The sequence below is a fragment of the Alexandromys fortis genome, unplaced genomic scaffold (genome assembly GCF_014885135.2).
Source record: "Alexandromys fortis isolate MF-2015 unplaced genomic scaffold, M_Fortis_MF-2015_v1.1 scaffold_13, whole genome shotgun sequence".
Lineage (NCBI taxonomy): Eukaryota > Metazoa > Chordata > Mammalia > Rodentia > Cricetidae > Alexandromys > Alexandromys fortis.
In genome coordinates, this window is record NW_026067908.1 from 18173163 (window position 1) to 18186583 (window position 13421).

At 38.4% G+C, this 13421-nt stretch overlaps 1 pseudogene; it reads right to left on the minus strand.

Annotated features, from left to right (window-relative positions):
• Positions 1 to 9295: 9295 nt before the first annotated feature.
• Positions 9296 to 10384, minus strand: LOC126498006 (non-histone chromosomal protein HMG-17-like; annotated as a pseudogene).
• Positions 10385 to 13421: the final 3037 nt, after the last annotated feature.

Sequence of the window (13421 nt, forward strand, 5' to 3'; positions counted from 1 at the left end):
TCAGAGCAGAGTGTGGGACTGAGGAAAACCATGGAATGGACCAATGCTTAACCAGTTGGTGTGTCTGAGAGTCCCAGGAGAGGTTACAGGGGAGAACTTCAGCTGAAAGTCAGCAGGGAGGAGACTATTCTTTCATATTCACATTCATATTCTTCCCCTCCTTAATATTAATATGTGCTCCTAATATGGTCTTTATTTTAGAACTTTGTAATTGCCATCTTATAAATACAATGGACCATTAGGGATACAGTCTTTCATGAGTGCATTTTTCACTGTGTATATTTTCCTGTTTTTAATTTTTTTCTCATTGATTGATTATTAACATGTGTTGTGACATTCACGTTTTGCCTAACCTTCCATTTGTAATATTTTTTTTAGAGCTTGAATGGGTATCATTAACAAAGGCACTTGATGTACATATTTTGAAGTGAATCTAAGTTTCCATTTCCCTGCTATAAATGATCTGGTGTTCACGTAATTGACAACTAAAAGTAGTTGAATGTTTACATATCTCTCCTATCAGCTATTGTCAATAACTTTTAGACTAGGACTTGGTGCTACCCCTACCACCTTCTGGGTTTTGTCTGACTTGAGCATGGGCTACCATAATCCCTTTAACTTCATGTGTGCAGTTGCTTTGCTATATCTGAGAGACACTTTCCTTTTAGTCTTCCACTGCCTGTTTGTCTTAGATTTTTCTGATTTACTTTTATATGTATGAATATTTGCCTCTGTGTATATCTGTGTACATATTCGTGCAGTGCCCACTAAAGTCCAAATAAAATATCTCTTTCCTGGGACTGAAGTTACATACAAGGTGGGGGAAGCCACCATATGAGTCCAGAGAGTTGGTCCTTGAGAAAAGCAACCAGTGCTCTTAACCTCTGAGGCATATCTCAAGTCCTGACTCTTCCAATAATTCCACCCACTTTGTTGCAACGATCCATTAGCTTCAGAAGGAGGAGTATGATATTTATATCTTATATCCAATTTAGAACTAGGCCACTATACAGTTTCTTACTCTCTGTACCTTAAAATGATAATGAATTTCTGTGTTAATCAACATTTACTACAAAAACAATCTGTTCTGATGATGTTTAAGGGATGCATTATGGGTATAACAACAATACCCTATTAATTTAACCAAATACCATTATTAGGTTCTCCCCTGGGACCTATGACAATGACTGGTAGATTATTGGCCTAATAATTATGCCAAGTATGAGTTTTACCTTGTGGACAGGAACTTACAGCCAATGTGGAAGTGGTTGGCTACTCCCATGATGTTCGTGTCACCATGGTAACAATGGCATATCTTCATAGTTTAGGCATCGTTGTATCTGCTAGGATTCACAGCTGGATAGAACTGATGACTCTCACTTCCACCCATGGTAACATACATAACACCTTCTAGCACTTAGCAAGCCAGTAAGAATGAAGTTTTCAGATGTGCACTGGCTTGATGTGTCCATGGTCTATGGCTTGAGTATGCAATGTACTAGCAAGAGTGTCTTGCTGATGACTTATTAAGGATAACCAACAGCAGTGACTACCATCTTATTATATAGCTAATAAATGCTAATATTAGGGTGAATAAGATGTGAAGACACATGTGTTCTGGAATATTTGTTTAACTAGGCAAAGAAAGATGTGTTACATTCATTTGTGCTGCATTTGTTTAACTATTGTAGAAGGGTTGAATTTGAATCAATTAAATAAAATTAACCTGAACACAGAGAGGCAGGGTAAGCAAGTAGTTGACAAGAAGTAGGAGGGAAGAATATTGTCTAGGGTTTTAGTTGGGACTGTATGGAAGGAGAAGGGCTTTGTGCGGATGCCAGAAAAGAAAGTTAGCCACTTGCTACTCTAACTCTCTGAGCTTGCAGGTTTTTACCTTAGCCTTTGAAAGTCAAGTTTTATTAGAAAGATAAAGATTTAGTTAAAGCCATCTTCAGTGGCAGCAACAGAGCCATTGTCTACAGCCCCCAGGCTACAGCTGGAGCAGCCTAGCTGCTAGAGTTTAAAGTGGAGCCACTGTGGCAAAGGTCAAGCAGCAGTGTGGTGTCCAAGGTGGGGTGTGACCACATGGAGAGAGGGGCCAGCTAGCCAGACACAGAGGAAGCAGAAAAGCAGGATGGACAGTGCATAGATGAGGTAAATGAGCCTTGGGGCAGCACATAGCTGAATAGAGATGGGTTAATTTCAGTTAAAAGAGCTAGCAAAAAACATGTTTAAGCTAACACTGAGCAATCACTATTAACACTAAGTCTCCAAACCATGATTTGGAAGTTGTCAGTCCAAAAAAGCCTGCTACCCATGCTCTTCGTGTCCATTCCTCTTTCAAAAGGGAAATGTTCAGTTTCACCAGTAGCAAGCAGAGCTAGATTTTGTGTTCTTTATTTAAGTGATGGAGTTTGCTTCTAATGTCACTTTTCTGAGTTAAACAAATGTTACCTATTAGAACGCTTTTCCTCCATGATTTCTTTCCTTAGCTTTCTAGTAGTAGTTTAAAGTGATAGTTTCACTGACTGATTTTTATGTAGTATGCATGTATGTGCACATGTATGTACGTATGTATTGGTAGGAACTTGTTCTGTGGCCCTCATTGCCCTGCTGCCTGTGATATGCCCATCTCAGTATCCTGTTTTCTGAGATTACAGAAATAACCCATAGGTTCAATTTTCAATTATTTGTAAATAATAACAAACTCCATTTGGTAAGTTTTTATTGTAAACAGAGACTTCTCTATTCATCTATGGTCATGGTGGCTCTACTCAACAACCGAGAAGTACTTAAGGCACTCCAAAAAGTTTGCCTCTGAAATCAGGTGACAGCAGCAGTTTCCACCTGGGATTGTCACTTACTTGTAGTGCTGTGCTTGCCCGTAAGATCTACGAGATTAAAGGTTGCTTTAATTACCCATTTCTAACTTGCTTACTGCTTTCTAATATTTAATGATTTGGACTTGGATAATACCTTTACACTCCTTTATTTAAAGTTCTTCCACAGTTGCCTGCCTTGGCTGGGTTATCTGAATGATCTTCTAAACAGGTCACGACCATAGAGAATGTGAAAATGGAGAGGGCTGATTTGAAGGAATGTTGTTAGCATTCCTCTCCAAAAGAAAACAACAACAAAAAAAAAAAATAGTTCAAGTGGTGAGTAACCTTTGCTTGTGTGATAACAAATGGCAGAAGGGTCAGCAAAAAAATTTACAGGTAGCACTTGAGTACAAAGCATGTGTTACCCAGAGCAGTTTCCAAGGCTGAAGGACAAATGATTTCAACAACTCAAACAGTATTTCCCTGCATTCAAGAGTATATAGTCCTTTAAAAAACCAAAAATTTAAAATGAGAATTTCTATTGGAAAATGCAATCTATATGAAACCAACCATAGTTATGTTTGTTTCTTTTCCAGCAATCTATGGGCAACACATGGAATATTTGGGCTTCCTTCAAATTTGTTTCTTGAAATCCCTACCTCCAACACCATGATAGGTGCTCAATGCACAACGGGAGAGATCCCTTTTAATTTGATAATTAGCTTTACAACAAAAGCACTGTTTTTAAAAAAAAAATCCCTTTCCATCATTCATGTTCTAATAATAAGCAACCCTATATAAGGAGTGAGTCCTTGATAGGCCTCTATCTCCAGGAATCTGGAAGATTCTAGACATCACAGTTTTTAAAATTGTGAGAAACAAAATTATAAGCTAGTTAGTCTATAATATTTTGCTATAGCAATTGTCACTGGATAAGATATTATCTCGGTGATTAGCATATAGATTCTTATTAAAATTCAGAAATCACAAGGCTCATTTTCATGTTACGGACTCATTGTACATCTTTTAGATACCCCTTCATGTCTACTGATCCTTTCTGCAAGATGTATATACTCAGACCTGATATTCAGTAACTCACAGCTAGAGCATTGTCCTGGCCTCTGTTTCCAGATCAGGTTCCATGATATTATTTTTTCCTCTCTGAATCAGCAACAGATACTTTGAATTTTTGCTAAGTATAAGGCATTACAGAATAGAAGTTGTATTTCCCAGCTTCTTTAACACTTAAATGAAACCATATTTTTGAGTCCGATTTCTTTGGTAATAAAATCTAATATAAATGGCATGAGTTTCAGGATATTCTCCAAATTGAAGTGTTATACTGGTTTTCTTTTCATTTCTTTTCTCTGTCTCTCTACTTCTGTCCCTGTGTATCTCACATCTTTTCTCTCTTTCTTTGTACCTCTCTTATGTTGTGGGATAATGCTATTGTACACTGTAAAAATTTGCCACTCATAACGGTTTAATAAAATGATGATTGGTCATTAGCCAGACAGGAAATGGAGACTGGGCAATCAGACTAGAAGAATTCTGGGAAGAGGAAAGGCAGAGAGTCAGCACCAGTCAGATGTAGAGGAAGTAAGATGATAATGCCTTTCAGAAAAAAAGGTACTAAGCTACATGACTAAACATAGATAAGAATTATGGATAAGTTTAATTTGTAAGAGATAGACTGTAATAAGCCTGAATAATAGGCCATACAGTTTATAATTAATATAAGCCTCTGTGTGTTTATTTGGAACTGGTGTGACAGGACCGGGTGAGACAGAAACTTCTGTCTACACTCTTTCTTCCTTCTTTCCTCGTTTTTTTTTTTTTTTTCATTTAGAATACAGATGCAAAAAATGTAAATGAAACAATCATTTTACAACACCCCAGGAATGCTTATAGCTTGATGTGGTAAAGCAACAATAGAGAGGATTCTAAGTCATTGAAAGTCCCTCATGAATTTTGATGAGCCTAGACTGAAATGTTTAAACTTGCTTATATTAATTACTGTTCATTTGATTTGTCATCTGCAGCTTAACCACACAGGAAAAATTCTAAGTCTGTTACCTGATTCTTATGTCATTCCATAATAGAGACATGCTAGTAGGGACTGCTTTCATAAGTTCAGACATTGTCATGGAGTCTTCATGTTTTTTTTTAATGTTTGTTTGTTTGTTTTATTTTTCCATTAAAAAATTTACACTTTTTTCTCTCCTCCCATTCTCCTCCCACTCCCTCACTCATCCTCCTCCCTCTTCCTCCCTGCTTGAGAGAGGGCAGCTGACAATGGGGTCTGACTGAGAAGCCACTGATAAAGGCACTGGGACTTGTTTTTTACCACATGTACATGTACTGGCTTTTTGGGACCCGAGTCTTCATGTTTAACAATGATCATGTACAAAAATGCAGAATTATTAGAAAAGCTACCAAACTAGTCTTATCTAACAACCTCTACAGCACCCTCACCCTACCTGGTAGCAATTGAGACTTACTTGTTTCTTAAACAAGTCATGCTTTTCATTCTTAATCTAATTTTTAACCCAAGTGGGAATCTAGAAATGTGTTTATCATTCAGTAAGTACCTTTAAAAAGCATTATTAGGATTATTTTTCCTATATTCACATTAATTTCTTGCTATGAATACATATTGACATAATATCTTTTCCCAATCAAAGTAGAGATATACTGTGCTTCCATAACACTGGATGTACAAATACATTTGTAAGCCATTTATTGCACTTAAGTTGTAAATGAAATCTAAAATCATGCATAATCTCTAAAGAGTTTCTTTATACATTTCACAGCAGCACTCCCCAAGGTTAGAAAATTTACGTCTGAAATGATCTCCTCTTATAGATCTGAGAGAGAGGATCTATATATATGATGTCATGTTCTACTAGCTGCACAGTTTTTGCATCTTCAACACTTTGCTAGTTTTGGCATAGCATACAATGTAGCTGACTCATTTTACAGCTGCAACAGTGCATACAGTCACACTTAGACTAATGACGTTCCTTGACCTTGCTCTTTACGAAAAAGAACTACCCATGATCATAGACAGAGATGAACATATGCAGAGCCAAAACCAACATCTTTTTTCAGTAGGTGGGAGAAGGGAGATAGGTGCATACCTACACTCTGATAAATAAATTTAGACTGCAGTAATAGCCTTAGATTACAGGAAATATCACAATCGATCTGGTCAGTGTATTTCCCTCAGATGGAAATGACACAAAACCGGGAAATAGTTGATGTTCTTGAAAGAAAGGGACAACGACAACGCTGGAATAATCAGCACTAGTTAAGAATTCCTCAGTGCTCACGAAGCATACACAGGTATTCAGCTCTATTTGTTGGATGAATGCTCATTGGATGCTGCTCACTCTCAGAAGCTTATAAATATTCAAGTTGAAACTTGTATAAATTAATCAAAAATAGAGATACTGAATAAGAACATCTTTTAAATCATCTCTAATCTCTTTATAAATGTTTTCAGTTATTATCTTTCGAAACTAATATAGTTTATTCTAATATGATGTTACATTTTTTGATTTTTTTTTCATTAGAACTACCGATCATCCCATCCCCAGATGATTTAAAGATATACAATTCATCTTGTCCCTTTGTAGAAAACTTTAGATCTGCTTGAAGCCCTATCTGTCCTTGAACTCTTATATGGAGTTTTATCACCACTCTTGGTTTCAAGTGACTTCTCTTGTCGGAGTTATCATGAAATCCCTTCTCATCTAACACCGTATCTGTAAGCCTGCATCTTCATTCTCTCACAAGAATTATGTGTGGCCATTGTAATGCCTTACATATTTTTGTTGCAGCTAACTTTGTGCTTTGGGAGGTCTTGCCCACATTCAGTTACATACCACCTTATGGCTTCATTCCAGGACTTGGAATATTTTTCATTTTCTTCAAGTCTCCATGACTCCCTAGTCTTGTTGTTTTACCTGACTTTAATGGACAACTCAAGATAAGACAATTTACATAGAATTCCATGATTTATGTGCTTCTTTGGGATCCCTGTCTGAATTCACCTACCTAATGCATCAGATAATTGGCAGTTGATCACAAATAAAATGGACAGTCTGTTCTTTTGTGATATTTTCAATGAAAAATAATGACTAAAATAAATAAAAAATAACCCTGTGACTTTTATCTATGTGACCTATAAAGTACTTAAAAGTTTATTTTTATTTTGACATTCTGAAATGCTCTCTATTGTCTGTGAAAAAAATGTACTCTGTAATAGAATGTTGATTGCTCTCAAAGAAACAATATTGCTAAGGTATGGGTTATTCAGCGTTATAACAAAGAATGTTACAGTAAGACACAGAAGAACTTGGGTCCAAAATACGTAATGGCTCAAGTTCCCTCTATGAGTGAATGAAGTTTTCACTCACACATTAAATCAAAACCATTGATTTGACTACTGTGAGGATTAAAAAGAACTCTTTGAGAAGACAGAAATGCTGTATAGCCACAGTAGGGAGACCAAAAACAATTTTAAATCATAATTTTAGCTTGGGTTATATTTCAATTTGATCAAGTTCCAAGGCTTTGTTGGGTGTAACAGAGCAGTAATTGAGCAGGATACTGAAATCCTTACTACAGATGTCTCACCAGTCAAACAGTCTAGGGGTCTTGATTAGGTTCACGTTCTCTCCCAAGCAAAGCATTAAAAGCCAGGGATGATGTGGAGTCCAGAGAAGAGCAGCAGGGAATTCTGGAACAATGCAAACTGGAGCACACAGAGTTAGCAGTTGGATAAAGGCATTTTGGGTGGGTAAAGAAACATACACATGCAGCAGACACACAGAGAGGAAGACCCTCTACAAAGCAGACAGGCAACTCACGCAGCCCCCAAATCCAGTGTCATTTTGAGGACTGGGGTTGTTCAAGTGTCTGAAGAGTTTTCCTCTACTAATTTAGGCTTGGTAAGTTTAGAGAAAGATAGAATGGTTGATTCGTCCATAACATGTTTTGTAACATGTCCTGATCCAATCCGGACCTTGATGAGTCTGACCTACTGGCAGGAGAAATAACCACACAAGTATTTTGTTTTCAGATATCAGTCATCTGTCTCATATCAGGAGGGTGATGGAGAAGTTGGCCATCTAGGAAGCTGGCCACCTTCACTACCTAGTCATAGCCCTCTCCCCATCTTTCTGCTCAATATGGAGTCTGTTTAGCTCCGATTCCATCACCAGGATAAGGACATAATTATAACACACAATGTTTATTTATTTATTTGGGTTTTCAAGACAGGGTTTCACTGTATAACACTCCAGCTATCTTAGAACTTACTTTGTAGAACTGGCTGAACTTAAACTCACAGAGATCTGCCTCCCAAATGTTGGGATTGAAGGCATGTGCCACCACTGCCTGGCTAACATTTTTTTTTTTTTTATTTTAAATGAAAACACTATGACTCTGACAGTGGATAAGACTGTAATATTTTTTTGAGTTTTCAGAAAATAAAGTTCACCATGAACAAAATGCCTTCCTGGAATCTTCAGAGTATAAAACAGTGCTAGACCACAGACATAGAAACAACAAAATACAATAATATCTTTGTATGTGTAGGAAATAGAAGACTAAGGATATTGTCTTCGTTAAGTTTCTATTGTAATAAAACACTATGACCAAAAGCAATTTAGGGAAGAAAGGGTTTCTTCTGCTTATATATCCCGCTAATGTGACAGTCTATCAAGGGAAGCCAAGGCAGGAATCTGGAGGCAGGACCTGAAGCAGAGCCATAAAAGAATGTTGCCTATTAGTGCGCTTCTCACAGCTTGTTCAGTCTGTTTCTTGTACACTCCAGGACCACCTGCCTAGGAACGGAATTTCCCAAAGGGGGCTGAACCTTCATACCTCACTTATAAATCAAGAAAATGCATATAGATTTGCCTACAGGCCAATCCGATAAAGGTATTTTGCATCTCCCTTTGAAGATTATTCCAGCTCATGCCAATTCGACACAGATATTTGAGGCATATTTTTAGTTTTCAATAAAACAGTGATCAATAATCAGAGAAGATCTAAGTTTCAAACTAAACTTTTGAATAAAATATGGAGCCTTTAATGGGTGAAGCTTAGAAGAGTTTCCTAGATTAAAAAGTGTGTTAATGAATTCTACCTATTTATTGATATCAATCTTACCAGTCCAGCCTCCAGAAAGACCAGTAAGGTAATTAAGATATTTCAAGAAGCAATCAATCTAGGACAAATGTCTTTGTTACTATTTACTGTGTATCATCTATGTTTAGTCTCCTTTCTTTAAAATTCTGAAATATATATCTACATATATCTATATAGATATATAGATATAAATTTTCCAATGAGAAGCTCTATAATTGAAAGTAGGCTGCTTTACCTTAGGCTAGACATAAAGACCAGAAGTATTTCCTTACTTGAATTTTCTAATCTGATTTTGTATACTTTTTTTTCCAAGCCAAACTGTATCCAGCTTTATTAAAGACACTTTCCATAAACAATCATGGTTTTCCAGGCAGAACATGGGCAGACAATCAGTAACAGTATACAAGAACTTCCAAACTCCCTTCTTGTATCGACTACCAAAATCAGAAAGCCACTGTAAAACCCGGTGAGTCTCCATTGGATGCTCTGCAAAGGGGGAGGAGTTTAGAGTGAGGGCTGACATTTCACATGGAGGATGTTGTTTCACAACTCTTCACAAGCCGACCCTGACTTTCAGGAAATTAAATGAAAATGGCAGAATTATCAATGTGCAGATCCACAATCTTCTATAAAAGGAACCGCTGCGCTTTTGAGGACACTCAATGATATCACTGCAAAGTCCGGATTGCCCAACAGACTGGCAAAACCAATTTTGGGGATCAGGCTCCAACAGGTCTCTGGTCTTAAGGGAGTTAAGTCTATGTTGATGGTACAGGGGGAGGAGGATATAAAAATGAACTGAGTTTTCCCACACAAGGCATGCTGTGCCATGGTGGCCACACATGTCAACGTGTCCCCAGGGGGTCTCTCCTGGGAGCCAAGAGGAGTCTTTCAAAATTATCAGGGAAAGATGTTTTCCATCATGAACCATCATTCATCCAGCTTGGGAGACACTGCTAGTGACACATTTTCCTCCCCACCCAAAACAATGAAGTGTTCTGTGTGCTAACAACATAGCTTTTAAAAAAAAAGTAAAACAAAATTCTGCATTTTTATAAAACTTGATAAAAATTAGTATTTCAAACTGTACAGTCACCAGAAGTACACAGTTATCCAAAACGCACACATTTCACTTGGCGTCTCCAGCACCTTCAGCTTTTTGTGCCTGGTCTGTTTTGGCGTTTCCATTCTCTGCAGGATTATTGGCACCCTTACCAGCATCGGCCTTCCCCTTCTTCCCCTTGGGTACCTTCTCTCCCTTCTTTGCGGGGGTATTTTTAGGCTTGGGCTCTGGCTTTGGAGGAGCAGGTTTAGCAGACAACCTTGTCCGATCTTCTCTGTGGCTCGTCCTTCACCTTGGCTTTATCTCCTTTAGTAACCCCTTCAGCCTTTCTTTTGGGCATGGCGGCGGGGGTGGGGGGTGGGGGCGTGGGCGCTGAACGCGGGGCTGCAGCGGTGCGTGGCTCGGGTCCATCCGGGGGTCGTTCTCGCTGCTTCTTCACACTGCTCCGAATTTATATACTTTTGAGCTCTATTTGCTCAACGCATTTATTCTTTCCCCTTCTCTGTCTATGCTTCTTTCTCCTCCACCCCACCCTGGGTGTTTTGGTTCAACACAAAACAAATAAGTGAGAAGAGTGTGTATGCAAAAAAAAAAAAAAAAATGCCAATCTTACCTGGAAGAGTGTGTGAAAAAAATTCTTTATTCTTGATCCAAATACAAATGACTGTGGCCAGTGAATGTGGATACAGGTTATCCCATAACATGTCTACTGTAGAAATGCTTCCATTTTTGCTGTAGGAAGAAAATGCAAATCAAGGCATTTGCCAAATGGAATGACTTGATTGGAAACATCAAATAGGTGGGTTACAAAAAGTGGAGTTACAAAAACTGTTAAAAGTTTCAGTTAGTACATGCCTTTAATTCCAGGCACTAGGAAGGGAGAAGCAGGCTGATCTTCTGTGAGTTCAAGACCAACCTAGTCTACAGAGTTAGTTCTAGGACAGTCAGGGCTAGACAGAGAAACCTTGTTTTGGAAAAAAGAAAAAAGAAAGAAAAAAAGAAAGGAAAAGAAAGAAAAGGAAAAAGAAGTTTCAGCTCTAACCGAAACCCAATAATATTTCTAATATTTGCATTGAGGGGAAAGCCTTGGTCTAACTTACTACATACCAAAGCCTTTACCATATTGTCAAGGATACTGTTACAGATGCTTCCCCATCTTCACCAGTTTCTGTTCAAATGGAACTCTCCACACACACGGCATTTTTCATGTTTGCTCTTTATTCTTTTTGTTTGTGTTGAAATAACGCACAGCGTTGAAGCGCCTTTTGTTTCTCAGCTTCCTGACATCAAGACTAAGGGATGCCATTCAGAGCTCGAAGTGATCCAAGTGCCACGTTAGCATCTATTTATTAAAGATGATCTTTTATGTACAGTACAGCTAGGGCATTTGGTCTAATTTACTGTACTAACAGTTCCAATTTGGCTCCGAGTAGGGAGCTGTGCCAGCAGCGCTCTGTCCTATGGTGAAATAGTGCCTAATCAGTATTTATGAATAGGGTTTTAGAAGTCGCTAAAGAGCACAGGAAGAGATTTTACCTTCTTAAAGCACAAATATTGCTGAGCACTGGGAATCTGTAAGGCGCATTAGGATGCAATAGCTTGCTTTTTAAAAAAAAAAAAAACTTGCAGTTAAAAATGTGTAATGTAATACTGTCAGTAATTTAAATGGAGTGTACCTCTTTCTTTCAGACATTAATGCTATTTGTTAAACTTTGTAATTACTATGCAAATGAAGTGCTGTACTTAAAAAATGGCAGTGCCAAGAGTACAACAGAGAAAAACAGTTTGAAATTCAGACTAATACAAAATAACCTTCAAGCCTTTTAGAACTCAAATATTGTGTGTGTGTGTGTGTGTGTGTGTTTCCCTCTTTCTTTCAATGCAGCATTTGGATGAAAACAATGGGGATGTATCTTTGTTCTTAATATGTTGATAGCAAAAGGCTTAGAGCCAGAGGTCTGAAAGCTTTGGAGACACATTAGCTCCCTGATCTTCACAACAGGTGGCTGGTATTTTTATCCCTCCTTTAGAAATGAAAAAAATGAGTCCCAGAGACGCTTAACTCATTTGCTCGGGGTCACTTAAACAAGCCACTGACAGCCAGGGTAGGATCTGAGTATTTCCAAACCCAAGGCTGCTATGAGAATCCCCGGACAGCAGCTACTTGAAGGGAACAGAATTTATGGTTCAAATTATGATTTCAGAATATTAAACACTGTTTGAACCAGGGAAATCTAGTTTCTTTTCAAGCTAGGTAGATATGTGAGAAGCAAAGGAGCAAGTCTGGTTTGCTGAGAATTACCCCCTGGCAGGAAAACAGCTGTGAGCTTCTGAGCAGTTCCTAGGTGACAAAGGCCAGCCAATGAAGAAGAGAACCATTGTGCATGCTCTGGCATCTTCAGTACCAGGGCTGTCCCTGGCATTCTTGTATGTGTGTCTGTGTTGTCTCTCTGTGTGTGTATCTCTGTGTGTGTATATCTCTGTGTGTATCTGTATCTCTGTGTGCACGCTTATGTGTGTGTCTGTATCTGTGTATGTGTGCTTGTGTGTGTATCTGTGTGCACGCATGTGTATGTGTGCATTTGTATGTGTATGTATGTGCGTATGCATGTGTGTGTATGTGTGTACATGTGTGTGTGTGTGTGTGTGTGTGTATACCAGGTCAAGAATGGAGTGGATACATGACCATTGTTATTTATGGGATTTACAGTCACAATGTCTCTTTTCCCCATTAGTCACATTTCCTACCGTGAATTCCCAGCTTTGAAAAATAGACAAATGAGCAAAAGCAAAAAAGGTTTCCCCTCCCTCCAGTTCTCCTCTTGGGGTCCCGTTTTGCATTTGAACCTGAGTTAATATGGCTTTTCCCTCTATAGCCTGTCTTTACAGCTTTGAACTTTCGTTGACTTAATATTACAAAGCAGATGACTCTGAGGAATTGACTAATTGATGGAGGGGATCTTAGCCTCTTCAGGTCATTCTATTTTCATTTTAAAATGAAATCTGTAGATTCATGAGTCAAAAGAATGAGAAACTGAAGCTCGGATATGTCTTTCACAGTTATCTGTGATGAAAGGAAAGCAGGTAATAACCTTTGAGTGTTGGTGAGAGGCAGCCACTGTCAGTTTGCAAACATGGAAGCTCAGAGTTACCAGAGGCTTGCTTGTGTGGTGTCCTTATGATCATAATGAGGGGATGGAACATGGACTTGTCCAGTTAGTCTCTCTACCCGATTTCAATCATGAAGCACAAAGAAGTACTGAAGAAGCCACATGGGATAAGGTGTCACTTGCAAAGGTGGCTACCCAAGCTTCAAGGCAGTAACAGTTGGCCTGAACTTTGGATAAGAAAGTTGCTTTCTTAAAGAGTGTCTACCT